Source organism: Rutidosis leptorrhynchoides, chromosome 6 (genome assembly GCF_046630445.1).
Source record: "Rutidosis leptorrhynchoides isolate AG116_Rl617_1_P2 chromosome 6, CSIRO_AGI_Rlap_v1, whole genome shotgun sequence".
NCBI lineage: Eukaryota > Viridiplantae > Streptophyta > Magnoliopsida > Asterales > Asteraceae > Rutidosis > Rutidosis leptorrhynchoides.
This window is the reverse complement of record NC_092338.1, coordinates 18,920,103-18,925,623: the sequence shown is the minus strand read 5'-3', so window position 1 is coordinate 18,925,623 and position 5,521 is coordinate 18,920,103.

Genomic DNA, 5,521 nt, shown 5'->3' with positions numbered 1-5,521 from the left:
CAACAGTCAATTTGATTTAAAATGGTTTCCAAAATTTATACATGATTATAATATAGTTTAAATATCGTCGTTTTATATTTTTAAATAATTTTAAAAGATTTACTAGAGTAAATAATATAATATTTTTATTAACAAATATAATTTTATATAAAAATATTCTGTTATATATCTTAAGTAATAAAATTTATAAAGTTCATTTGATATCATAAAAATATTACGATAGGTTTTATTATTTGTATTACATATTTATTTGATATAATAATATTAATAACAATAATAAATAAAGGTTGTATTATTTTTTTTAATAATAATTATTATTATTCTATTGATAAAAATATCAATTTTAATATTTACTAAAAATGATATTATAAAATAATGAAATTTTATATTAATAATGACATAAAATAATAATTTTGTAAAAATGATAGTTTTGATATTAATAATAATAAAAATACAATTTTTAATGATAATACTTTTTAATGATGATAATAATAATAATAATAATAATAATAATAATAATAATAATAATAATAATAATAATAATAATAATAATAATAATAATAATAATAATAATAATAATAATAATAATAGTTTGATAAAAACTAGAACGACGATAATAACGACGTTAATAATAATAATCATTTTTAATAATAATATCAAAAATTCAATTGACTATCTCTTCTAATCCGTTCATCGAAACCATTCAACATTTAAAGGAAAAGTTTTTAATTTTTCGCTAGCTTTCCAACGACATGCATATCTTATACCTCATCTCAACCGCATGTGTAACTAATTCGAGATTCAACATAACCTAACTAAGGGCAATATCAAAAGTACAAACATGCATAATTCTAACTATTCGAGCACTAGTCAGGGATACACTATTGATATGTAAAAATTTATTTACGAGTACTCACGTATCAATATTGAGATTCAATATTGCAGGAAAGGTACGTAGACGCAACGGAGACAATAAACACTAGATTGACCTCATTAGCATACCCATGAACCATACCCATCACCTCCATAGCTATAACCCATAATTTCCTTAGCCTTATCCTACTTGAAAAACTCATTTTGAAATTACTCGTGCAGCACTCCGTCGTAGTATTTTATGTATAATACTAATAATAATAATAATAAGATTAATAATAATATTAATCTTAATAATAATAATAATATTAATAATAATATTATATATATATATATATATATATATATATATATATATATGTATATAAAGAGAGATTGAAATCGTAGATGAAGGAATGAATCAGCTAAGCGAGAAAACGTTCGATTTATAGGGACGTTGTGCTCACCTACCACCTATTTAGTTAATATTAAATATAAATATAAATATATTATTTAATCTTTATAATTAAAACGTTCGGTAAGTGAGAAAACGTTAGATCGCATGGTATGAAAATGAAATTCTCATTCAATCATAGCTACCGACACATTTGTAACATATGATATATATATATATATATATATATATATATATATATATATATATATATATTATTTAATATATAATATATTTAATCTTTAGAATTAATTAAATATTATATTATATTTACGCTCATGGTAAAAATATAATTTTTACAAAAATGACACGAACGTGGTCTCACGACTCATGTACCACTTTTGGTTTTTCGAGCGCATTTCCGTACGTTTAGAAAACTAGCCTTTTTCGTTACGCGACGTGTACCTTTAATAATAATTTGATTTATTTATCAAAAATTTACTTTATGAAAATGTATCTTATAAAATTTGAGCGGCGTGGTCATTTGCTTCTATAAATCAGAGACTCGTTGTTTACGAAAATATATTATTTTGAGTTGGAACGTTTTATGACTAAAATAAAATATATAAATACATATATACATTTTTAGAAATATAAATTTATATCCAAATTCTTTTATTTAACAATATAACATTTAGTTTTTCAAAACCCTTTATTTTTCAATGTTTATTTTTATTTCATTTAGGAAAATAGTTTAGCGCGTAACGTTTTTCTTTTTAAGAATTTAAATAGATACAAGTACTAATTATTTTTAAATATCAATTGCGTCACTAGACGAGTGTTACTACTGTGTACCTGATTTGGAAACATATATTTCTAATGAACACGTTTTAAGTACACGTTACAACCAATATTTTTAACTTACGTCTATTTGCTCACGGACCGTTTAGATAGACAAGTCCTATTATATCAAAAAGTGTTTTCGTACAATTGAAAACTACATCAATTGATTTTTATGAAATTCCATCAATAAACATATGGAACCAAATACTTTTATGTAAAGTATTTATATTCAATACTTCGTTAACGTTATCAAGTTATAATATATACACCTATTCATATATAATCATTTACATTCGTTTAATGGTTCGTGAATCATTGGAACTTGGTCGAGGTTTAATGAATGTATGAACATAGTTTAAAATTCTTGAGATTTAACTTAACAAACTTTGCTTATCGTGTCGGAATAATATAAAGATAAAGTTTAAATTTGATCGGAAATTCCCGGGTCGTCACAGTACCTACCCGTTAAAGAAATTTCGTCCCGAAATTTGAGTGGGGTGGTTATGGTTACTCATAAAAATGTTTTCATGACGAATATGAATTGGTATATAGAGTTTTATCATTACTGAGTAATATAGATAAAACGATTCGATTACTCGGAGAGTACGAGTGAAGTTTTCTCAAAATGATTGGAATGAAAAATAGAGTTTCGTCTTAACTTTTGACATGGTATTGATTGAATTCCGGAATTCAAGGGATTTAAAGAAAATCTTCGAAATCTAAAAGATTTTGATTTTTCGGCGAATAAGGAGATTATGATATTTCTAATTAAATACGGAGATCTGCTTTGATTTCTTAATCAAATATTTCACTATAAATTAACTTCTTCCGTTCCGTTACTTTTACCATTCTTATACCCAATTTCCACTTTCAAAAGATTATGAAAATGCTTAACCTAGTTCTGATCCTTGTCCTTATCCTTACTATCGCAACAATTATTCTCATTTTCCAACTTCCACCAGAGGAATCTGTTTTCTTCTACTTTGCCCTTGGGGTTATAGTGCTTTTAATTCTCCCGTGTCTTTATGTGGCGATAAGCATTGATATACATAGTTTGTAACTTTTGTGTTGTTATCGAGCTTTATATTCTCCCTTATATTTCAATGTCCCTATTTCTATCTCCTATAATCATTGTTATCCACAGTTAATACTCCCTCCTATTTGCTGCGATCTTTACTCTAATTTCTATTTCGGAGCTTTGTCCCTCCGTTTCTTCTTCTTGCGATTAAGCATCTCTTGTAATGGTCCAGAATTCGCAGATATAAGTTTCAGAATAAATTTTGTTAATGTTCTAAGAAGGGAATGGTAATGGCACGATCTTGATTTGTTAAATTACCAGAATACCCTGGGAAAAGACCGAATCATCAAGAAATATTTTCTTGATATTTTAGAGGTTTAAAATAGAATACAAGGGTCGTGTAACATGGCACATGATGACGTTAGAGTCTGTGAATCATCACGTTTCATTAGAAACTCAGCATGACTTACTGTAATATAATCACGTTGATCAAGTGTCATTATATTATACTAACTCATGCTTCAGTTCCCAACACTACTTCAAAAACATTCATATTTTAAATTCGAAGGTTCACAGAATATAGAAACTAAAATAGTTTCCTTTTAGGATATAATACAGATAGCGCAGAGATAATTAATATCGGACGAGAATATTTATGAAGATATTTTCGGAAATATTGAGGATATTTATAATGAAGATATGATAATATCTTAGAATTTCTAATATTGATGGATGATGATGAAGATTTGTCTGTAAAGGTTTAAAATAAGGAGTAAGGTATTCGTTAATGACTTTAACAGGCACTGAATCATTTGGATTCTTTGAAGGCAGATTTAGTCTTTGTGATTTGTCCACAGTCTCCTTCATGGGTTGTTCAATCCGTTTTCTAATTTCAACTTTCTCTTTTTCTCAGCTTTACCACCTTACTACTCTTTATCTTTATACCTTCGACGATTAAGGTCGTGTACAGTTTTTGCTGCTGTATTCAGCTTGTACAGAATTTGGGGTATTGATTTGTAAACTGGTTGCTTTTCAAAATTTCAGAGTGGAAGATCATAACTCTAAGAGATAAGGATTATATGTATACATATAATTGTTGATGTAGACATGCTGCGAGATTTCAAAATACTGAATTGCTAATTCTCGGTAGTTGGTATAGAAATTCTCGTTAATAGATGTAAATGAATAAATGATAGGGTTTCACTGAATATAGTGATTTTTCGGAAAGTCAAAGATTAACAGAGTTGTTGGTAAATTTACTACTAATGTGGTGAGATATAAACGGTTTCCTGGTATCGATGACAAAAGACAACTTATATATCAGGGTTATAATAAGCTAATCCGAGGGAAAAGCCGAAGTTGACTTGTTGGAGCTGTGACAAATTTGGCTATTTTGGAAAGGGATTGTAAAAGTTATTTTGGGTAATAATAACGCTAAAGGAATTAACACAACTATGTATTAAATGTTTACTCAAGTTCTGAGTGTTTTCAGGTGCATAATTATATGCATAAATCTTTCCTTCTGTAGATAAAGTGTGGTTGGTTCATCCTCTAGATTGAGGTGTTTTCAAAATCATGAAAAGTTTGAACACAGAATGTAATCGTGAAGATACAAATGAGGTTTAAGATGAAATCAAGTGGCAACTTGAAGAATTGTTTAGTTTCATATGTTATAATCAATATTTTAATCCATTTTAATTGTCCAATGTTATTAGTCCATAGTTAACAGTCCAATAATTCATATATAGTTTAATATATAATATTCGAATTAATTAATACGTTTCGTGACCCGTATATGTCTCAGACTCGATCACAACTCAAACTATATATATTATTGTAGAATCAACCTCAACCCTGTATAACTAACTCCCGCATTACTGCATATAGAGTGTCTATGGTTATTCCAAATAATATATATAGATGCGTCGATATGATATGTCAAAACCTTATATACGTGTCCCGATATTTAAAGTGCGTAAAAATAAATAACAGAAATTAAATGAAAATAAATAAAGTGCGTAAAGTAAATAACAGAAATTAAATGACGATAAGTAAAATTGCGAGAATGTAAATTACGATAATTAAATTGCGATAAATAAAAATGTAACCAGTTAGCTAGGAACAGTTAGCGTGGATTCTTAATAATATTTCAATTAGTTAATTCGTTTGTTTCTAACAATTTTTATTTTGTCCCATGTTTTCTTCATTATGCCACTTGTTGGATTCTGATAGGTCAAAATCCAAATATGAAATTGAATGAAAATGGTTATTATGTAGTGAAAGGGTACGTATATCGGTGGATGTAAGTAGGATAGTAAATGACTGCTGAATCAGATTGGAAGAATGTACAGTGTAACTTATTAATGTGAAATCAAAATATTCCTCGGGTATTACCTACCCGTTAAAATATTTTC